The following is a 25,402-nucleotide window of genomic DNA, read 5'->3' as shown; positions in this document are numbered from 1 at the left end:
TCGGATTACTAATAGTATTCCATAATTGGACATAGAGAATTGTGTTCATAAATAAAATGCCCTAGGTTTGAAGGCACCGAGTTTAGAAATTAGTTTTATTTTTAATCCATCGAGTGATCTCGATGACACAGAAGTGGTCAATAGCAGTGTTTAAAAGCGCCGCTAAAAATGCTGTAGGCGCAAAAAAAAAAACGCCGCAAAAATGCCGTTATTACAAACGCCACAATTGTTAGCGGCGTTTTCTACTTATAAACGCCGCTAAAAGTCAGGTTATTTAGCGGCATTTGAGTATACAAGCGCCGCTAAAGGTCATGTTATATTGCGGCGTTTTAGAATACGAACGCCACAATATGTTTGATATTTATAATCGTTTTGCAGAAACATGTTAGATATTTAGCGGCATTTTCGACCACAAATGTTGCAATAGATTTGATATATAGCGACGTTTCTGGCAATAACGCCGCAATAAATTGGTCATTTAGCGGCGTTTAATCGTAAAAATACCGGTTTATATGCACTTCATTAGTGGCGTTTCCCCCCTAAAATGTCACTAATCGAAACTGATTTTAACATATTTTTTTGGTATTTTGTATTACCCAAATTTAACATGTAACAATATCCAACAATTTATAGTAAATTAATTAAGATTTGAATTAAGTAATAATACATAAAAACATAAATAAATCAAAGTTTACAAACATTGAAGTTAAATATAATGTACTTCAACTTTTTAAAATAACATAAAGTAAGCATTAAGATAAGAAAACACCTAGGATGATGAAATCTTCGTTTGATTCTGCTGCATCATCTGCCTCATAGCTTCAATTTGTTGTTAAAGTTCTTCATATTTTCTCTGAAATGATGCTTCTCTCTCTGCTTCTCTCGCTGCTTCTTTCGCTTCAGCTTCGACTTTCATTTAAGCAATTTTGTCATCAAATTCACTCAGCTGTTGTTTTAATCGAAAACTTCTTGTTAAGAAGATTGTCTATGTGATGACATGTACTGAGACGAGCTGGATCCAAAGAATTTGGTTGGAGTAACAAATGATCCCTAACAACGAACTCGACCATATCTTTTAGGACAAAAAACTTCAGCAATAACTTGATTTTCAATCCCCTTCACATTAATAGAAGCATGGGATGAAATCGTAGCTTCGTATTCTACCCTTTTATCGCTCAATTTTTCCTGATAATCAGTTTAGAACGTAGAACAAATTCATGAATTATTTAAAATACACAATTTCATACTATCAATATAACAGAATGAAAATTTTATGTCCAGTAAATATACCATAATATATGCAGCTTCAGGAGCCATAAGAGAACCATATTTTTTGTATGTGTGATTTCAAAGAGCTGTATTCGACCAACTCTACTACCGGACGTTATTTCCTACAATGGTGAATATAAATTAATACTTACAAAAAAGTAAGAAATAATAGAAAAAATGGTTAAAAACTATATGCTACCAACTTAAAATGACTATATCAATAATCATAATTAAAACGTGAATACCTGTTCATGAGCTACACGAGCAAAGCTCTTCGATCCAGCAGTGTGAGTAAACTTTTGTTGTTGTCTACTAGCAATACCAACGTGCTCTCTGTCCTACAATTTGAACTCCACATGACTTATAAAGTCAATAATTTATTGATATAATATTACTTTTAAAGTGTGTCATACCTCTCATTTCTTTGAACTCCAAAACCTGACTTTATCTTCCCATTGATATCTTAGCATTCCAGGTGGGACATTTTGCAGCTTTCCTTCAAGGCTGAGGTTGTTCTTAAAATATATATTTTTAAGAAACTCTCATAGTCTCTCCATTTCTTTCCTAATGCTTTCTTTAAATATTCATCTGAGACCTCTAACGAAAATTTCTCCTATAATTTATATAAGTATTGAAAGTAAATATATATTACTATTGAAGTACAATGTATAATTTTTTACAATGAAATTATTACCTTAATGCAATCTATAGCCTGGTTTTTACTACTATTGGGCATCTCACACCATGACTCATAATTGATCGGTAGAATACTTGCATTTCATGTAATTACGCCTAGGTAACCTGATAGAACAAGTGCTTCTGTCCCAATAGATTGACCGATATCGTTACTTGAAACTCTAACACGGTCCCCAAGAGGAAGTTGGTTTAATTCCTTCATTATCGTACGACCTATACTCTTGCGTCTTTGACCATTTTCAGCTACATAAGAAATAATTTAGTGTAGTTTTTCAAAATCAAGTCAATAAGAAAATCAATCACCATTTAAGTAGGGAGTCGAACATTACCTTTAATTTCTATAGTTTCTTTAATGGTGTTCGGTTCCTCTGTAGATCCAACACCAATCGACTCTTTATTATTTGTTTCTTCCTCCTCTGTAGGATCTCGAATAATCTGCAGATCACTTAATTTTCTCCTAGGCATATTATATACAATAAACAAACAACAATATTAGTAAATACCGACAATAATACTAGTAATATATATATTCGACGACATCAACTTATATAATGATAACATTATAAATTACTCAATTAAGATATACCATCTAACTAGATTGTTATGTCATACCAATTTTCATAAATATCTTCATCCATGTCATCCCGGACTCATTGGAAGTGTGAACTAGTACCAATAATAGGTTAATCTAAATTTTGTTCTACAAAAGGCAAAGTTTCTGATATTGTTTCTATGTCATCTCTACTTCCATCCCCGATGTCAATCAAGTCTCTAAGGGTGTTACGAAGTACAACATACCAACCCTTATCCATTGAATAGTGGCAGTAATAACTTGTTTAACTTGAGAAGAAAATACATATGGCTCGTCCATTAATTGTTTACCAGTGTGAATTAATCGAGAAAAGTTCACCATTATAAACCTAATTGATCTCTTTTAATTCCTCAAGTACTATTTACATCAGCTCAATCACACCGAAATAATACAACCTTTCGTTTGCCATAATAATCCAACTCAATGATATCCGTAAGGATTCCATAATATTCTACATCTCCCTCTGCAGGATGATTGTCTCTGGCACTAGCATAACTTGTAGTTGAAGAAGTAACAACTACTCCACAATTTTGTGTTATTCTTAATCTTTCACGAGATTTTGTGTGGAACCTGAAGCCATTAGTGATGATGCCATTAAATTTTTTAACAATTCTATTCGGACCTTGAGAAAGCCATTTAACCTCTTCACTAACTTCTCTCCCACTCCAAACCTATTACGCATGACAATTAAATCAGTTAGCATTTATATCAATATATTAAAACAATAAGAGTTGTACATAATTGTTTTGTGTCGTGGAAGGAGTTATTTGCTTACCGTATGCCCTAACCATTTGTGAAAAGTTTCTGTGTATAACTTTTGAATGTGTCGCTGATGTATTCTTCTGGAGCGTGATTGAGATCTTAAGACTTCTTTAAACTCTCTGAGGTTGAAGATTATGTAGTTAAAGAAAGAGAAATATGAAAGGTCATGAGAAAGTACATTACAATTTTTATTGTAAAACTTAATTGCGTAAAGGATTTAGTGAATCGTGATGGAAAAGAACTTATCGGTGTGCTTGTACCTAAGACTTCTCATCTAATTGTGCAATTTCAACTTTGCTGAGTTGTTCACCATAACTTCCAAACAAATAAGTCTCAGCTAAGTTATTCATATTGGACACTTCATTTCTATTTGGTCTATTCAATCTTGTTTCAGCAGCTTCCAAATATCTAGAGCAAAAAGTCATACACTCCTCTGCCAAATACTCTTCAGCAATTGATCCTTCTGGGTAACGCTTATTACGACAATAATACTTCAATTTGCAAGAAAACCTAGACACCAAACACAACTATATATTAATAGTTTTCATTAAAATATATGTGCAATATATATTGAATACATATAACCCAACCAGTATCACTCTATAGGATACATTCATCGATAGAAAATTGGTCCACCAAGTTTAGCTTCATGAGGGAGATGAACTAGCAAATGCACCATAATTGTGAAGAATGAAGGAGGAAATATCTTCTCCAGATTGCATAAAGTCAATGCGATTCGAACTTGCAGTTTCTCAACTTCTTCAACTATGAGAACTTTCCCACAAATACATTTCATTATATTGGAAAGTTCAATTATACAAGACATTACATTATTCGACATGCAACCATGTAAAGCAACTGGAAATAAATCTTGCATCAATATATGATAATCATGTGACATTAGAGAATAAAGTCTTCGTTCTTTAACACTAACAAGGACAAGTGTACCAACCTTTGGTACTTCAACCAGATGGATTTGCATAAGCAGGGAAATCATTAATAGTCCACAACTCATTCTTCAATACATCATATGTTTCGACACCCACCCATAATTGTTTCAACTCTTCAATAAGAGGCTGCAAATAGAAGTCAATATCATTATCGGGACCTTTCTCACCAGGGATTATCATTGATAAGATAAAGGATGATTGTTTCATGCAAATACACTGAGGTAAATTGTAGGGAACAAGCATAACATGCCAAGTACTATAAGAAGTACTCATTATTTTAAAAAGATTAAACCCATCAGATGCAAGATCGAGCCTGACATTTCAGGGATCTCTTGCAAAACTTGGAAAATTTTGGTCAAATGACTTCCAAGCTAAACAATCTATAGGATACCTTAATAATCCATCATCAGTTCACCCATCATGATGCCACCTCATAGACTCTGCAGTCTTTAAAGACATAAAAAGTATTTGAAGCCTAGGTATTAGAGGAAAATATCACAGAATCTTTAGCAGATTTTTTATTGATTGTGCTTCAACTTCGTCTGCACTCACATTTTCTACGTCCCCATTCATCGACTGAGATTTTCTGCGTACATGACACGACTCCTGATTTTTTCGATCACCCCAATAAAACATACAATCATTCAGATAACTATGAAATTTCTCATACCCAAGACCCAAATCCTTTATCATTCTCTTCATATCTTTTCATGATTAAGGGATTTTTGCAAAAGGAAACATGTCTCTTAAGAACTCTAGTAACAATGTAAAAGAGTTTTTGGTCTACCCTCCCAAGCATTTTAAGTGGAAAATATGAATGCAAAAAGGAGAGTTTTGAATATTTTGACCCCTCATAAAATTGCTTATTCATTTCATTAAGGATAAAACTTTGCCGCTTCTCCATTTTGCTCTTCATCACATGCATTTCTTCCAATCTCAGTGAAATCATTACAACCAAGATCACAATCATCTTCTCTAACAAGTTGGTGATGACTATGCATACTAAATGCATCTCGCAACATGCCCTCCATGTCATCTTCTCTACCAAATCGATGATGAGAAGTAGAAGGATAAGCAAAATAACTCACGGAATAAGATCTACAAGGTGTACACTCTCAATGGAATATCCATTTCTTATAGCCCCAAACAAAGCCAAAAACAATGAGATGCTCATAGACAACTTCATAAATATGCCAATTAATGTTAGCACACTTCTTACAAGGGAAAAGAATCATATTCTCATGGCTTGAATTTTAAAAGCTAAATTTAGAAAAGTTTCTACTCCATTTCGATAGCCGTCAGTTACCCTTGAAAAATCCATCCAACTCTTATCCATTTTGTATTTCTGAAATATCCATTTCAAATGTAAGCAACTGAAACAGACGTTTTTGGAGTTTATCATAGCAACAACTTGTTAAAAAATTATTAGTTATTCTATTAACTGATAACTCCGTAAAAAGGTCACATTTTTGGATCTTTTCACTTAAGTTATTGAATGTCTAAGAGCTCATTTAGGACCACATAGATGCATTTAGGAGCATATAGTTGCATGTGGTGGAATTAGGTTTGCCGTGGCATTTTAATTTGTCATCGGTGCTGCCTTATGGGGAAGGTGTTTGCTTAATGATGTGCAAGATTTGAGAGTAAGGAAAAGAAAAAGGAAAATGTCGTGGAATAAGGAGATTGCTGAGAAGAATGAAAATGCCGAGTTGGATTGGCATTTCGAGAGCGAACAAAATGAAAGAAGATATTTTTGGAGCCAACTGTCCTTATTTTCACGGGATCTCTGACCATGACCAAGAAATCTGCCTGAATTAGTGCTGTCTATCGGGTGCTCAGTCAACCATCCAGGCTGGACCATTGCCAGTTGCTCAGCATCACCACTGTCAGCTCTGCCCGATCCTCACGTGAATTAAGTATGATTTGGGGTATCTTTGGAATTTTAACATAAATCTTTAGGGTTTTTCTCCCCTATAAATAGAGGATGAAGCCACAATGTTATGCACTTTGGTTTCACGCCATTTTGAGCTTAAAAGTTAGAGAGAGAAGGTCTTACTTTTCTCCGTCAATCCTACTTGTCGTGGAATTTCTCCGTGACAAGCTTGAAAAAGTGGCGTTCTAAGTCATCCGAGAGGAGCTAGTTTGCTGGGGGCAGTTCGTGGGCTTTTCCTCATTCCCTTAGTTCTTTGCTTTCATATTTTGTTATTGGGTTGTAAGGAACGAATGAAACTTGATTTGTGCTTGTTTATTTCGAACCCCACCATGAACTAATCCTATTTGGTGGGAGTTCGCTTGGATGTTTAAGTTTTTATTTCAAAGAATGGTTGTTTTTCTATGCTTTAATCTATTTTGTTTATGATACTTAATGCCTTAAGGTTGTAGGAGCTACGAGAGTAGCCTTTTCTTAGGAGGTTCTTAGGGTTCGAGAGAATACCTTGGCAAAATATCCTTAGTATTCGAGAGAAACTAGGGAGGAACTACATAAACAAAGGGTTCTAGGTAGTAATTAGGCCTAATCCACCTTAGAGATAAGGCTAGGATTTCATTTGACTAAAAGGAGTTGTGCAAGAACGATAAGTTAGATGTTAATGCTGCCACAAAAAGGTATTGCAGAGACATATCCTGTTATCTGGACCAATATGATCACTGCAGGGGTTTACGCCAATCGGTTTTGCCAGGGCATTTTGAATCTGCCGAGTCCCTTACTAGAGATAGCATAGGGTACCTTAGTATTCTCTGTCGGGAAGGAGAGGCATAGAGTTAAAATCATTCGGAGAAGTAGACTTATATTTTCCTTAGTGACTCCATCACTCATTCCCAAAGCAGCTTGTCGTGTGAGAAAGCTAAAGTCCTACATTTTAAATCTCGTATTTACATTTTATTTTTCCTTGACATTTCAATTTGTTCGCACGCATCACAATATAATTTGTCACGACATATCCATTTGCTACCACACTACCGCCATTCTATTTCCACATCATACATTCTATTTTGCCACAACATTCTCATTTGTACATACCATCACTAACTTTACTTAGGTGACAAAGTAAAGTGCCTTGACAAACTTATTTGATTTCCTCAATTCCCTGCGGAGACGATACTCAACTTATCACTGTATTACTTGTTCGATTGCGTATACTTGCACATATTTCTGCACCCATATATAGTACTCACAAATAGCGGACATTAACACACCTACTGTTAGATCATACAGTATAAAAATTCTTGAAGAACTAACAATGTTTATACTTAATCTTATGAGTTTGTAAAGCTTTCCAGGGACCTTGTCTAGAATCCCACAAGTCGTTGGAAAAGAAGTTTCATGAGTTTGTGGCTGTACAGCCTTGAGGACAAGAATGTTTCGAGGAGGCAAGGAATAAGGGATATTTTAGGAATTCACTATTTTAAATTGGTTCATTAATCTTATGAATTTATATTAGAATATTTAATTTCCTTAAATATTTTCTATTTCCTTGTATGAAAACCCTAATTCTTGGTTACCAAGGATTTATAAACTCTATAAATATGTTATGCCCTATGGTTATTTTCTCAAGCAATAAAATATTAACAAAAAAGCCTTTTGACAACTGTTTGGAGGTTGATCCCCTCGAAGTGATCAAATTTTACTATCTCGTGTTAATTTTCTCAACTCCCTTTGAATAGAACACTAGATTTTTATCCGATCAATAGCTATGTACAGGGTAAGTAAATTATACTATACTTCTGAGAAGAGCTCAACATATCATATAACTTGACACTTCCAGCTGATTTTGGTTAAATTTTAGCATGGTATAACAGAGGCCAAATTATTCATAGACCTATGTGTTTCAATTTTTTAGCATTAAGATTAAATGTAAAGCAGAATGTTAATGCTTTTATCAGTTAATATTAATTTTAAGGTTTGTTGTTACTTAATATAATATCAAATACTAAAGACAACATAACACATATTATCAAGAGTATTATAGAACCCCTCAAACTTGACATTCGAGTTTCAATTATATTGAGGTAATGTGTAACCAAAAAGTCAAGATAAGCCAACATATTATCTTGACTTTTTATTCAGTAAAAACCATAAGAAATGGATTAACCATGAAATATATGGAGAAAGGACACACACCACACCGCATTGATTATCATGCTCTAAAGTAAACCATTTTAACTAAGGATAAAAACATGGACATAAAACTTAAAGTTCAACTCAAATTGATATCCTTTATTGGTAATAATTCAGATTTCTTAGCCTCTAACCTTAAAGAGATGTCATCTGATAACAAAATATAAATGTTCATGCCTATCCATAATTCTGACCTAACATGATTAGAGACTAAAAATCTATCAACAAAGTTCCCCACTTTGCAACTACCAGGATAAGTCGTGCCCCAAAAATCTAGTGTGAACTAGACTTGATTTTACACCATCAAGTTGATCGTTATGATTACTACACCTTAGAACAACTGAAAAATTGCATACAATTTTCAACTCCCTTTCTTGCAAAATTTTCAGCAGTTGTACCTGTAGCTTTACTAGGCAAACCATACTTTAAAAGAATACCAGTTCAAGACTTACAAACACTTCTAATGTAGTCCCTCTAGGTTGGTTATATATCCTCATATATATCCCTCTAGGTTATTAAGTTATTTAAACCTTTAAGGACTATAAGATACAAACAAAACATTCATTGAAACAGTAAAACCTTGCAGTAGAAACAAATAATTGAACCAAAACAGTAGAAATAAATAATCCAACGACTTGTAGGATTCTGGAAAAGGCTGAGCAGCCACAAACTCATGAAACTTCTTGAAGAACTAACACTGTTTATACTTAATCTTATGAGTTTATAAAGAAACCACAGTTACAGTAATTTAGTATAGTGACCTATAAGTATACGATTTTATTGAAATGTCATTGAAATATTGTAAAGCTTTCCATTGGACACTAGCAAATGGACAAAAAATTGCGGTGCAGAGACTTTCAAAGAGTTATGGACAAGGCTGAACATATTCAATATGCTATTTTTTTTATATGGAAGAATGATAATCCTTCATCAATTGGAGACTTTAAACCGATTAGTCTTCTTAGGGTTTTTATTAACATGGATTCCATGAGAAGATATTTAGAAGCGTACCTAGATTTTGAGCCTTGAGGAGTGACTGGCAGTGTGACGGTGGTGACTGGCGGCGCGACGGTGGTGACTAGCATGTCGATTTGATGAAGATGCTCGTTGAGGATGAAGATGCTCGTTGAGGATGAAGGAAGAAAGGTTTAGAAAGAAACACATTACAAATTCAGGGGAAGGAGATTATGCATCCCAAGGCGGCGTTGTAATAACAAACACCACTAACGTGTACCTCTACTGCGACGTTTCAACAACAAACGCCACTAAGGTTAGCCTCTATTGCGACATTTTTATAACAAACACCACTAAGGTATGGCTCTATAGCGGCGTTTTAGTGACAAACGCCACTAGTGACAAACGCCACTAAGGTTTGTCTCTATTGCGGCGTTTTACTAACAAACGCCACTAAGTTGCCTCTATTGCGGCGTTTTTATAACAAACGCCACTAAGGTATGACTCTATAGCGGCGTTTTAGTGACAAACACCACTAAGGTTTGTCTCTATTGCGGCGTTTTACTAACAAACTCCACTAAAGTAGGATTCTATGGCGGTGTTTGTTTTAAAACACCACTAAAGTAGGATTCTATGGCGGTGTTTGTTTTAAAACGCCACTAAAGTACTTATATGTAGCGGCTTTTGTGAAATAAACGCCGCTAAAGTACGAGTTTTAACGGCGTTTATGAAAAAACGCCGTCAATGTTACCATTTTGTGGCGTTTTGAATATAAACGCCGCGATATGTATAAATTTAGTGGCGTTTGCTTTGAAAACGCCGCTGAAAACGCCGCTATATATCCTGTTTTGTTGTAGTGTGATTAAAGGGAGTATTATTCGTTTTAGAAGAAATTAATAGTATTTTAACCCATCGAGTGATATATGTGTGTGTGCGCGTTGTCTATTGTAGGAAATATTCTAAAAAGATGTTATATTGTAATCACACTGGACCATTAAAAAAATTTAGTGACTTAAACCCGAATACTTTTTTGAGATAGAATCATTGCTAGAATATGCTAACGTTTGATAATGGCACCATCTTCGGTTTGGAATACCCGAGGAATTAATAGTTTAACTTGGATACAATATTTGAAATTAATGAGGGAGTAGTTTTGTAACATTCAATATTTAATCGAGATTATCTAAGTTGGATATCGAATATTACATTAGTTAGAGAGGTGATCTAGATCCAAAACAAATATACGAATTATTTTTAGACGGAACTAGATTTAAAACTTTTATGACATTCACACAACAGAAGTTCATACAATGATAAATATTTAAAAAGAAATCGAAGTCATACACAGACCTTACTAAACCACCGTACATGCATAAGGATAATTTCGTCATTTCACAATTAGCATACGAAACATGCCCCCCCAAAAAAAATCTAAACTCAACATGCTTCAATGCAACATACAAGAAAACATCAGAAAAAAAATCCGAACTCCCTAAACCTAAGTGTGGGGCAAAAGAGTACACCATGTAAGCATCAAATGAAGGGACATCAACTTGATCATCAGCAAATCCAAGCAGCAAAACCAGTACAGGAACCAACAGATAAGAAAGCAAAACTCCCTAAGGAAAGAAACAGAAACTGCGAAGCCTGATGCCCTCAATCATGGAAAACTAACACAGACCCTTCACTCAACTCATCGATTGGAAGCTTCAATCAACCTGCACACAAACAGACGATACTTGCGCCAAATCTCAATAACCAGAACAACACGCCTGAAGCAAAGAAGCCTGGTACTAGGGAACCCGGATAAGACTAGCTAGCACAATCTGGGACAGCAACCGAGCTGATTTAACATGCTTCCTTCGAATAATACAGTGCATAACATCTCCCACAAGAAATTGCAGCAATGAGCCAAACGAAAGACATCCGTACATCTATTCAACCTTTACTTGCTTAAACAATAAATTTTAGGTACTTAATATTATTTTTCTAAATTTAACATTTCAGAAATGAAATTAAACCACAAATAGTGTGAATGAATCAAAATATCTTTAACTTGATAATTGATAATTTTAATCTTAATGTTATTTTATCATTTATTTTTTTAATAAGTATGGGGTAATATAATATGGTATATGTTCAAGACTCCCAATCATTTATTTGACAATGAACGCTTATACCTCTACACGCGCGGTAGTTAAAACCGAAATCTCAAAAAATAACAACAATTTCTTAATTATTGAGGTCACTTAATTCGTGATTTACATTTAAATTTAAATATATATCTCATAATTATTTTTAATTTTTTAAAAAAACACTCAATCTATAACCTTTTTCCCCCTTTTGGTCAAAGGCTATCACTAATTTAATTTTTAAATTTCACTATAATTTCCAGATATACATAAATTAGTGTTAAATTAAAAGATCGTTCGTGAATCCAAAATATAATATTTCCTGTCCCTCCTGAGCGGGTTACACTTGCGGAAGCCCATGGGCCCAAATAAATTCCCGAAATAATTCAAATGGCACGTGGGAAGAGCGTCGCACGTGGGAGATTTTAAAAATCTGGGGTTTTGGGGGGAGACGGGCAGGAGCTGCCCGTTCCCCTTCAGTGTGCATGTGTTTCCACATCCCGCTTCCTCCCATCATTCGAAATTGATTTATATAAATACCTGAAATCATCAAATCCCATTTCTTCAAATCCATAGCTTCCCCATTTCTCTCTCCCTTTTGGTTTTTGTTCCTTTTCATTCCTTTTAGCTTCGGCATCAGCAGGCAGGAAAGCAGTGTGAAAAAAAAACACCAGGAAGCGAATTTTCGTGAGAGAAAAACCCTAAGTTCTCTCTGCCACTCCAGTGTGCTTATCTTGAAATCCCTCTCGTTCATCGCATATTTCTTTGAGGTGTAACAATCTTTGCTTCGAGGTTGTCTGTTCATTTTCGTATCTGTTTTAGCTTCAGATCTATGGTTCTTTACGTGTACTTCAGTGGGTTTCTGTTAGGGTTTTGGTTTTCAGCTTTTAAAAAAATTCGTTCCATTTGTTCTTCTGTTTTTTCTTTCTTTCAAATATGTAGATCTCGGTTTGCTTGTTCTTTTTTGTTTGATTATTGTTTACTTATTATATATATTTTTAGTTATGTTTTTTTTTCTGTTTGATTGACCATCCTGTGTGTAAACGAATAAGATTATGGCTTTTATATTATGCTTTGATTTTTTAGTCTTTGCTTAGCATAAAACTGCTTGATTTCTGTGATTATGCGAATGGGAATAGAAGGACTTTTGGCTTTATGTTATATAGGTCCTTGAAACATTGAATTGTAATGCTTTTATTTCTTTGTTTACCTTGAACTTTGAAAGAAAATAATATAAAAATATCATTGTGAGGGGTAGTGATTGAGAAAATTAACTTTGAACATATCAGTTACTGCACGCACTTGAAATTTGCGTATTCTTTATTAAGAATAGGGATTTAATTGCGTTTTAGTGGGAAGCATGGTTTCACTGTTTCGGCATAGTTTTCACAGTTTACCTATCGGTGGCATTAGTATTCAAATCTATTTTCAGCTCAGTAAATGTTGATATTTGTTTGTTGTGTTACTTGTGTGGTTTTGATAAGTTCGTACCTTCAGGATCTCCTTCAGGTATCCAACCATGCTTATTACATTCTGACTGTTTGACCTTGTTCAGTTATAACCTGCTGCAATCTCTTTTAATGGATTTGTATCCTAGTCGACAGTGCTGATTGGTGTTTTATTTTCTCAATTGCAGTGTAGTTAAAATGGCCATGGAGATCACTCAATTTCTGCTGGCTGCCCAATCGGCAGATGCAAAAATTCGGACAGAGGCAGAGGCTAGTCTGAGGCAGTTCCAAGAACAGAACATGCCTGTTTTCCTTCTTTCATTGTCAGTTGAGCTTTCAAATAACGAAAAACCTGTCGAGTCCCGTAGATTGGCTGGTATTGTGTTTAAGAATTCATTAGATGCCAAAGATGCTATTAGGAAGGAACAACTTGTTCAACAATGGATGGCAATTGATGTTTCTATTAAGTCTCAAATCAACGACTCTCTCTTAAAAACCCTTGGCTCATCTGTTCCTGAGGCGAGGCACACTTCTTCTCAAGTTATTGCTAAAATTGCTTCAATTGAGATTCCTCGGAAGCAGTGGCCTGAACTGATTGGGTCATTGCTTAACAATATGACCCAGCAAGACAAGCCTGCTTCCCTGAAACAGGCTACCTTGGAAACACTGGGATATGTTTGTGAAGAGATATCTCATCAGGATCTTGTTCAAGATGAAGTCAACGCTGTTCTTACCGATGTTGTCCAAGGGATGAACCTAGCTGACCATGTGCCTGAGGTTCGGCTTGCAGCAACCAAGGCTTTGTATAATGCTTTAGAGTTTGCACATACCAACTTTGAGAACGAGATGGAGCGGAATTATATCATGAAGGTTGTTTGTGACACTGCCATGTCCAAAGAGGTGGAAATCAGGCAGGCTGCTTTTGAGTGCCTTGTTGTTATAGCATCAACATACTATGAGGTCCTTGAGCCTTACATGCAAACGCTATTTCAGCTGACATCAAATGTTGTAAAAGGCGATGAGGAGACTGTTGCTCTCCAAGCAATTGAGTTCTGGAGCTCTATATGTGATGAAGAGATTGAACTTCAGGAGTTTGAGAATCCTGAAAGTGGTGACTCTGGACCTTCTCATTCTTGTTTCATAGAGAGGGCTTCATCGTCTCTTGTTCCTCTGTTGTTGGAAACTTTGCTGAAGCAGGAAGAGGATCAAGACCAGGATGATACAGTCTGGAATATATCAATGGCAAGTGGTACTTGTCTAGGTCTTGTTGCTAGAACGGTTGGGCATAGTTGTAAAAAGCGCGCCTGAGGCGCAAAAGCGCAGAGGCTCACTGGATGGGGTTTTTTTCAACACTGAAACGAGGCACGTAGCCTAGGCGCAGCGAGGCTCTGAGGCGCGAGGCTCAGTCGAAGCGCAATTGAGGCACGATGTGGGCTTAAAACCTTGTAATTATTACTGCTGGGCCTTCTCTTCTATGCATACATGGTCTGCAAAAATGAATAACCATTTTCGTTATGTTGTTTCAAACAAATAAGCTTTGTAATCGTTTTTGGTCATTTCTTCACCTAAGTTTATTTATCTATCAGTATTTGATATTTTCTTTTCCGCTCATCAAAATTTGTGAGAGTCTAAAAATTAAGCAAACTTATAATAGGAATGCATTGCGATTAATTGATGAAACTCGGAAAGAAAGGGTATTAGCATAGATTAAAAAGAATGTTTAATTAACTTACTGATTAATAACTAAGTGAAGGATATAAATCTGTGATTTAAAAGTTTTGTGAGTATGTATACTTAAATTATTCGAATTTTACTAAAATAATTAAATTTATTTATTTTGAAATCTAATTTAATTATTCTGAAATTTACATTATACTAATTTAAATAATAATATTTCACAGAACACAAATTTTAATATTAAATTTCAAAATAAACTTATCCTATCTTATCTTCATTTTAATTTTTTTAAAGAAAATATTTTATTATTATTTGAATTTGATTTGTCTTTTAAGGCTCTAACTACACGTAAGAGTCTCCTTTTCTTATTTTTCCTTTTCCTTTCTTATTTAAAACCCTCAATCTACTGTCAATCGGCCTTCTAATCCATACATACTAATCTATCGATCGTTCTCTTCCTCCTTTTCTTTGACTGGAGACTACGACGTTGAACAAGAAAGTAGCAACAATTCGATTAATCGATTCACACATTCAATTCTTCCCGTAAGTGATTCTGTTCTTCGATTGATCTTTCGATTTATACTGTTAACCATCTGTGTTGAAAGAATTTTGTTTTTCTGAATCAAATTCTCTTGATAATCACCACAATTCGTGCGTATGTGTTTGTTCTTTTTTTTTTCTTTTCTTTTCTAAGTATACATTTATTCGTAATTTCGTATGTGTCTGTTCTTGTTTTTTTTCATTTTTTAAGTATGCAGTTATTCGTTTGCGTATGTGTATGTTCTTGATAATCATAGTTTCTCTTATTTAATTTTCTGTTTTCATTTTTCTGGCTTCTGGGACAATATTCCAGTTGTTAATCATCAATATTTTGCTTTTGGAAAATCTGATTTGACATTATGACTTCTAAAAATCAGTCATCAACTTCTTCAAAGCAAGATATAGCTTGGAAGTATTGCATTGACATGGGCAAAGGTAAAGTAAAATGTATGTTTTGTGATAAAATCACTTCCGGAGGTATTTATAGGGCTAAACAACATATAATGGGTGGATACCGGAATAGTACAAGATGTCTAAAATGTCCAGCTCATGTACGCGAGGAGATTAGAGAATACATGGAGAAAAAGTGTCAAAATAAAAAAGAAGCGGAAGTTTTATATGATTTTGATGATGTAGACAACTTTGGGGATGATGAGGATGATGAAGTTGGTATATGTGTTCGCAAAAGTGGTAATAGTACTAGTAAAACATCAAAGAAGCAAAAGGGCATTAAATGACCAATTGATATGTTTTTCACCCCACCACCCGAACAAGTTGTGAAAAACAGAAAAGATGGGAAAATGAAGCAACCAAGCATCAATGAAGCATGTAAAAAACAACTACGGGAGAAAGCATGTATGGAGTTGTCAAACTGGTTCTTTGATGCTGGATTGGCGTTTAATGCAGCAAATTATGATAGTTTTAAAGTAGCAATGGAAGCGGTGGTGCAATGTGGGACGGGTTTCAAACCTCCTACGTACCACGAAATCCGAGTTCCTTTTTTAACTAAAGCGGTTAAGGCAACCGATGAGATGGTGAAACAAGTACATCACGAGTATTGGGCTAAATATGGTTGCTCAATCATGTCAGATGGATGGAGAGACTCGGTTGCACACAAAGACATTATCAACTTTTTAGTCAATTCTCCAAAAGGGTCGGTTTTTATCAAATCAATTGATGCTTCGGATATTGTGAAGAATACCAAACAATTGTTTATTATGCTTGATGATATGGTTGAGGAGGTTGGTGAGAAGAATGTTGTTCAGGTGGTAACCGACAATGCTTCTGCATATGTAGCAGCAGGTGATGAAACGTCAACATTAAATTATTATATTTGTATATATTTATATAATTATATAAGACTTGAAGTTTTATACTATTTTAATTTTTTATATCTTTATAGGACGTTTATTGATGGCGAAACTTCCACATTTATACTGGACTCCATGTGCTGCTCATTGTCTTGATTTGATGCTTGAAGACATATGAAAGATTTCGAAAGTTCGTGTCACGTTGAAGAGAGCAATGGCCTTAAACGGGTTTATATATAGCCGTACAGGTGTTGTAAACATGATGAGGAAGTTTACCGGGAAAAGAGAGTTGGTGAGACCCGCGATAACCAGATTTGCCACCGCTTACATCACTTTTCGTTCAATACAAGTTTAAAAGGCAAACCTTAGAAAGTTGTTTACTTCTGATGAATGGAGAAAGAGTAAATACTCAAAAGAGCATGGCGGTAAAAGAGTCGCATCCATTGTTTTAAAGCCTACCTTTTGGAGTACAATTGTGTATATCCTTAAGATGACGGGTCCTCTCGTAAAAGTGCTTAGGTTAGTTGATGGTGAAAAAAGGCCGGCCATGGGCTATGTATATGAGGCCATGGATAGGGCAAAAGAAGCAATTGCAAACTCCTTTAATAATGTGGAGGACAAGTACAAAGATGTGTTTGCAATTATTGACAAAAGGTGGGAATGTCAACTCCATCAACCATTACACGCGGCCGGGTGTTATTTGAATCCTCAATTATTCTACTCAAATCCCCAAATTCAAGAGGATAAGGAGGTGATGATCGGGTTGCTTAAATGCATTGAGAGATTAGTGCCGAGTGTTGTTGATCAAGGTAAAATAGAGGACCAATTGTCACTTTATAGGAACGCCGAATGTATATTTGGGATGGCAATATGCATACGTCAAAGAGAAGCAAAGTCACCAGGTTACTTTCTTTATACATATATAAAATAATATAAATCAAATTTAATTTTTGCTTGTTCTAAAACTTATTCTAAAATATATATTTACAGCTGAGTGGTGGGCTTCTTTTGGCAATGATGCACCGGAATTAAAAAAGTTTACCATCAAAGTCCTCAGCCTTACGTGTAGTGCAAGTGGTTGTGAGCGAAATTGGAGTATTTTTAGCCTCGTAAGTAACTCATATATCATTTAAGAAACATCATAAGTAATGTTTTTGACTCTTGATTATTCTGTTATAATTTGGCAGCTTCATAACAAAAGAAGAAACCGACTTGCGCAAACTCAGCTCAATAATTTAGTCTATGTGAAATATAATCGAGCGTTAAAGCGACATTATAATCATCGTGATGTCATTGATCCAATCTCTTTGGATGACATTGATGAAAGTAACGAATGGTTGCTTGGTAGAATGGATGAGGATGAAGAAGAAAATGAAGATTATGTGTTTGATGATGACGATTTGACATGGAAGGATGTTGGTATAGCTTCCGGAGCTTATGAGCGTGACCATAATACTAGAAGAAAGAACGTTGCTAGTTCAAGCTCGAAAGGAAAGGAAAAATCTAGACCACACCTTGTAGATGAAGATGATGAAGTTGTTATGCTAGAGGAGAGTCTAAAGAAGAAGACATTGGGGATTGTGAGATGGATGAGGAGGAAGATGATGACATACCACTTGACGATGATGATGAGGATTAGTTTGATGTTTGATGATGATTATCAGTGACTTTATTTGATGTTTTGTTTTTGCATGTTGAATGTTTTTGTTAAACTTAGTACTTGATTATGCTTGTTGATAACTTTTATGACGTTAGGTTGGTATTTTGAATTTGAGAATAAACTCTATTGAAGCATAATATTGGGTATCTATGATATTTGAGTTTGATTGCATTAATATATACATGTGTTATAATTTTTTGGATATCATGCGCCTCGCCTTCGTGAATCCCGCGCCTTTCATGCGCCTCGTGCCTTAAGGCTCCAGGACACTTTGCATCTCGATGCGCCTTGAGCCTTTGATGACTTTGCGGTTGGGGATGCTATAGTGCTTCTTGTGATGCTATTTGTGGAATCTAACATCGTCAAGCCAGATTGGCATTGTAGAGAGGCTGCCACTTATGTATTTGGGTATATTCTTGAAGGTCCAACTGTTGATAAGCTCTCCCCTCTGGTACAGTTGGGTCTGGATTTTTTGCTTAATGCCATGAAGGATGTGAACAACCATGTGAAGGACACCACTGCTTGGACTCTTAGTCATATTTTTGAGTTACTTCACAGTCCAACTACCGATTTTTCTATCATTTCTCCTGAGAATCTCAAACGAGTTCTCGGTGTGTTGTTGGAGAGCATTAAGGATGTTCCCAATGTAGCTGAGAAAGTTTGTGGGGCAATCTATTACCTTGTCCAAGGCTATGAGGATGCAGGACCAAGTTCGTCTCTTATTTTTCCATATCTCACTGACATAATCAGTTGTCTAATTGCAACTTCTGATCGGACAGATGGTTGTGATTCCAAGCTCAGGTATTCTGCTTATGAAACCTTGAATGAAGTTGTGAGATGTTCCAACATTGTGGAAGCATCTTCCATCATAACACATCTATTACCGACCATTATGAATAAGTTGGGCCAGATCATGGAAATTCAGATTGTGTCATCAGATGATAGAGAAAAGAAAGGGACTTGCAAACATGTCTTTTGCAGGTAATCATCCAAAAACTTAGCAGCACAAATGAAACAAAACCCATCATACTTCAGGCTGCTGATCAGATCATGTTTTTGTTCCTCAAAGTATTTGGTTGCCGTAGCTCTACTGTTCACGAGGAAGTGATGCTTGCAATAGGTGCTCTTACTTATGCCACTGGATCTCAGTTTGAGAAGTATATGTCTGTGTTGGAAATCCTAGAATTAAGGGAGTGAATCTTCTTCCTTATTTTTAGGAGTTGACTTAGTGTAAATATTTCTCTAATTGCAGTTCCTAATTTTTAGGGATTTTTCCTATTTTTTGCACTAATTATTACTTTAAAAGATGTAATATGCTGTTAGAGAAATATCATAATCATTTTTCTCAAATATATTCATGGTATCAGAGCTGTAGGGATATTTCTGATCCATTCTACTTCTTTATTTTTCTCTCGTGTCTTGTTTTTCTATCATGGAAAATATTGGAAATATTTCTGATTCTGAGACTTCACAAGTAACTCAGAATATCAATCAAACACTATCTCATAGTGATGTTAATTCGTCCCTCACAATAACTAATCATCGATTAGATGTGAATATTTTTTTACAATGGTCCCAATCGGTATTCATGGTGATTCGAGGTCGTGGGAAACTAGGATATATCAATGGAGAAATTCCACGTCCTCACCTTACTGATCCTACATATTCTACGTGGGAACTCAATAATTCTATTGTCATGGTCTGACTGATCAACTCCATAGAGAGTCACATAAGCCGAACCTACCTCTTGTTCAAGACTGCAAAAGAAATGTGGGATGCAGTCAAGGAGAACTATTCTGATCTAGGAAATGCTTCTCAAGTTTTTGAAATCAAGCTAAAATTAAAATACATTTAGCAAGGAACTCTTGAAGTTACACAGTACTACAACAACCTAAAAGTCTTATGGCAGGAACTCGATATATACTATGAAGTGGACTGGTGTGAAGGCTTGGAGCACATCAAGTTCATGTCACGTCTCAATAAAAGAACGACTCTATGAGCTCCTAGCAGGGCCGAACCGAGACTTGGACGAAGTTTGTGATCGTATTCAGGGTATGACCCCTATTCCAACCATTAGAGAAGCATTTACAGAGGTTCGGAGAGAAGAAAATCGTCACCGAGTAATGATGGGAGATTCCAAGGAACCAAAACCTGTGACCAATTATGGTCATAGTCCTACTGAATCATCTGCCCTGGTCTCAAGGGGCCCTCAATCTCAAAATATTCGAGCAGGGAATGATTCAAAACTAAGTCGCTCAGGAGATCGACTTTGGTGTAGCTATTGTAACCGTACCGGCCACACAAAGGAAAAATGTTTCAAGCTCCACGGTTATCCCGGTACAACAAAAATTCAGAAGGAAAACAAGGCTCTTTTATCCTTGGGCAGCTCATCCACTGCGACCCTTGTACCTACTGAAGCCGTTCAAGATGTTCGCCTAACAAAGTCCCAACTTGAAACTCTTCACAAGTTACTCGGTGCACCAATAAGCCATGGTTCCTTGGTTATTCAAGGTATTGCTTTTAATATTACTTCTGAATCTAGTAACCATCCATCCTGGATTCTAGATTCGGGAGCATCTGATCACATGACAGGTAATTTATCATTATTCCATACGTATGCCCCCTGCCACAACCAATCTCAAATTCGGATAGTTGATGGTTCATACTCATCTATTGCTGGAATTGGGGCTGTTCGACTCACTAAGGACTTCTCACTCGAGGAAGTTCTTCATGTCCCGAATTTATCTTGTAATTTACTGTCAGTAAGTAAACTTACTGAAGATAAGGTTGTTTGTGCTGAATTTTCTGTTGATGGTTGTATTATACATGAACAGAAATCGGGGAGGATGATTGGCACTGCTAAGGTTGATGATGGACTCTATATTTGGGATGACTACAAGTACAAGAATAAAAAAGGAGTATTTACTCTCTTTGCTTCAAATGAGGACACTATCATGATGTGGCATCGTAGGTTATGACATCCAAATTTCTTGTATTTGAAGCATTTGCTCCCTATGTTATTTCGGAATACAAAAATCAATTCCCTGAAATGTGAAATCTATCAATTGTCAAAACATACCCGTGTTCCTTATCCATTGAAGCCTTATATATAATCCAAACATTTCTCTTTGATTCATAGTGACCTATGGGGGCCAAGTCATGTTAAAAACATCACGGGGGCTAGATGGTTCATAACATTTATTAATGACCATACTAGAGTATGTTGGGTTTACCTTCTAAAAGAAAAAACAAAAACTCCAAAGGTATTCCAGAATTTCCACTCCATGATCCGAACCTAATTTGACTCAAACATACACACGCTCTGCACTGATAATGGAAGGGAGTATTTCAATTCTGTTTTAAGCCCTTATCTCTCTGAACAAGACATTATTCATCAAAGCTCTTGTCCAGACACACCTCAACAAAACGGGATCTCAGAAAGAAAAAATAGACATATACTAGCTATTGCTCGAGCCTTAATGTTTACCATGAAAGTTCCAAAATACCTATGAGGGGAGGCTGTCCTTACTGCATGTTATTTAATAAATCGTATGCCCTCTAGAAATCTTAATCTCCAAACTCCTTTACATGTCCTACAAAAACCATCCAAAAAGCAGTCCACAAGTCGGACTGTTATAACAAAAAAATCGTCTTTATTCGAATTTTGCCAAAAATAGAAAAATCCCGAAAATCACTCTAAATTGAAATTCGAAATAAAATAAGCAATCTCCCAAAAATCCGGCCTAAATCGAATTTAAATTGACTTCCTAATTAACAATCGAAATATTACCATAAATAGTAAAAAATAACTAAATCTAGTGATTCGGAGGGGAAAACGGCAGAATTTGAGGTTGAAAAAAAGGCCACATGGAGCATGGCTCAATGTGGAGAGCGTGCGCGTCGAAAAGAGCTTTCCGGATTGGGGGTCTTATGCGCGATTCTGACACCTGTAGCCAAAGTTATGGCCAAAAGACTGAAACATACTCAAAACGACCCCAATGAGGAACATGTCACAATCAATTCCTGCCTTTGCGCTGATCTGCCAACTCATGGTATCTCAGCGCCATCAACGTGCAATCTGACAGCTCAGCATCATCTGTCTCGGATCCCCCTGCATCAAAATGTTACTCACCCACCTTGCGTTGCATATTTATCTCTCGTGATGTCACATTTTTTTAAACCGACCCGTATTTTTCTGCCACTCATCTTTAGGGGGAGACTCTTAGTGAAGATGAGACTCTTCATACTCTTCTTATTATACCCCCTGAGCCTATCCTTAACACCACTGTTACACAAAATTCTAAGGGTGACCCTGTCCTCATAACACCATATTTGAGTGTTCCACTGGAGAAAAATGAATTTTCCAACGATGAAATCCCTATTGGAAGTAAGCTTCAACAACCTAATCCTTCTGAGAAACCCCAGTTACGGCCTCAAGAAATCATTGTTTATTCTCGAAAACATTTTCCTCCTAAAAACGACACAGTAGCAGTGCCAAATTCATCCAACTCCGAGGACTGTCCTGTTTCAGATCAGTCTCCTGGTTCGTCGGATATGGATCTTCCTATCGCTGTTCGTAAAGGCACAAGAGCTTGTACTACGCATCCAATATCTAGGTTTGTATCCTATGGAAATTTATCTAAAGCTTACAAAACTTTTGTAACTAATATTGACAGTGTAAAAGACTCCAAGAAATGTGAAAGAGGCTTTGGAATCAACCGAATGGAGACATGCTGTTTTTGAAGAAATGAATGCTCTCAAAAATAATGGGACATGGGAAGTTACAGATCTGCCAGAAGGGAAGCAAATCGTGGGTTGTAAATGTATTTTCACCACAAAAATCAAGCCTGATGGGAGTATTGATCGGTATAAGGCCCGACTTGTGGCAAGAGGCTTTACTCAAACTTATGGTCTCGACTATGATGAGACGTTTGCCCACGTTGCAAAGCTGAATACTGTTCGAGTGCTACTTTCCTTAGCTGTCAACCTTTATTGGCCCTTAACACAACTTGATGTAAAAAATGTATTCCTCAATGGAGACTTGAGCGAGGAAGTATACATGGACTTTCCATCAGGCTTTGAAGAAGAAAAAGGACGATTATGTAGATTAAAGAAGTCACTATACGGACTAAAACAATCCCCAAGAGCTTGGTTCATCCGGTTTGCCAAGGCTATGACCAGCAGGAATTACACCCAGGGGCAAGCAGATCATACACTATTTTACAAACACTCGGGAAATGGGAAATACTCTATTCTTATCGTCTATGTTGATGATATTATTCTAACAGGGGATGATTCGAGTGAGCTGTTGAAACTAAAAGACTTCCTCAACACAGAATTTGAGCTTAAAGATTTGGGGAATCTCAAATACTTCCTTGGCATGGAAGTAGCACGGACTCGGACAAGCATTTCTATTTCCCAACGAAAGTATGTTCTTGATTTATTGGCTGAAACTGGCATGCTAGGTTGTAAACATGCTGAGACTTCAATGGAGTTCAATTCTAAGCTAGGCAATGATGATGATGGGGAAGAAGTAGACAGGGGGAGATACCAGCGACTCGTGGGAAAACTAATTTATCTATCTCACACCCGACCTGATATTGCATTCAGTGTGAGTGTCATCAGTCAATATATGCATGCTCCAAAGGAAAAACATTTGGAGGCGGTTTACAGGATGCTAAGGTATTTGAAAGGAACAAATGGTAATGGTCTTCATTTCAAGAAAAACACCAGTCGTGACATAGAACTTTACACTGATGCTGATTGGGCAGGATCAGTGAGTGACACACGATCTACAAGTGGTTATTGTAGCTATGTGTGGGGCAATCTTGTGACATGGAGAAGTAAAAAACAATCTGTTGTGGCTCGTAGCAGTGCAGAGGCAAAATATCGAGCTTTATCTCATGGTATATGTGAAGGAATTTGGTTACAAAGATTAATGAATGAACTTAAAGTATTATATGTTAAACCTATGAATGTATATTGTGATAATCAAGCTGCTGTCAGTATAGCACATAACCCAGTTCATCACGATCGTACTAAACATGTGGAGATAGATCTTCATTTCATCAGAGAGAAGGTAAATTCAGGAGAAGTTTGTATCACCTATCTTCCTACTAAGCAACAAGTTGCAGACTTGCTAACTAAAAGTTTGAGTAAGAATGTGTTTGAAGATTTTATTGGCAAGCTGGGATTGATAAATATCTACACACCAGCTTGAGGGGGAGTGTTAGAAATCCTAGAATTAAGGGACTGAATCTTCTTCCTTATTTTTAGGAGTTGACTTAGTGTAAATATGTCTCTAATTGTAGTTCCTAATTTTTAGGGATTCTTTCTTATTTTTTTCACTAATTCTTACTTTAAAAGATGTAATATGTTGTTAGAGAAATATCATAATTATTTTTCTCAAATCTGTTCAGCCTGAGTTCTTTAAGTATCTTGAGATGGGATTGCAGAATTTTGAGGAATATCAAGTTTGTGGAATCACGGTTGGGGTTGTTGGTGATATCTGCCGAGCCTTGGATGACAAGATCTTACCTTATTGTGATGGGATCATGGGTCTTCTTCTGAAGGATCTTGCTAGTTCAGAACTTCATCGGTCTGTAAAGCCTCCCATATTCTCTTTCTTTGGGGACATTGCTCTTGCAATTGGAGAGCACTTTGAGAAGTATGTCCCCTATGCCTTACCCATGATGCAGGAAGCAGCCGAAATCTGTGCCAATATGGAAACTGCCGATGAGGAGATGATGGATTATGGCAACCAGCTCAGACGTAGTGTTTTTGAAGCTTTTTCCGGTATCCTTCAAGGTTTCAAGGGTGTGAAACCTGATGTGATGATGCCCTATGCTCAACATCTTTTGAAGTTCATAGAATTTGTCTCAGACAGCCAAAGGTAGATTTATGCTCTTTATTATTTCCTCTTTAGTACATTGATGCTTACCCTTTGCTATTATCCATCTAAATACTTCTTTGCAGGGATGAAAGTGTGACGAAAGCAGCAGTTGCTGTTATGGGCGATCTGGCAGATGCTCTTGGCTCCAACATTAAACTAATGCTTAAAGACTGCACATTTTATGATGAATTTCTCGTTGAATGCCTCCAATCCGACGATGAGCAGCTCAAATAGACGGCAGGTTGGACCCAGGGTATGATTGGAAGCGTGATAGTCAGAATATGAGCTGAATTTCAGGTGGTTATATCGGTCTGTCTTTTTTGTTCGAGTTCTGGTAAAGTTTTTTTTTTTGGAAAGGCAGGGAGCCGAAAGGGGGAGTTTAGTACATGTAGCTGTGCATCTA

General features: G+C 36.3%; 1 pseudogene; it reads left to right on the top strand.

Moving 5' to 3' along the window:
* Positions 1–1,858: 1,858 nt before the first annotated feature.
* On the top strand, positions 1,859–25,284 carry LOC120188295 (annotated as a pseudogene).
* The last annotated feature ends 118 nt before the right edge of the window (positions 25,285–25,402 follow it).

This window comes from Hibiscus syriacus, unplaced genomic scaffold (assembly GCF_006381635.1).
Source record: "Hibiscus syriacus cultivar Baekdansim isolate YM2019G1 unplaced genomic scaffold, ASM638163v2 tig00116943_pilon, whole genome shotgun sequence".
NCBI lineage: Eukaryota > Viridiplantae > Streptophyta > Magnoliopsida > Malvales > Malvaceae > Hibiscus > Hibiscus syriacus.
Note: the sequence above shows the minus strand (reverse complement) of the source record. Positions and strands in the feature narration are given on the sequence as shown.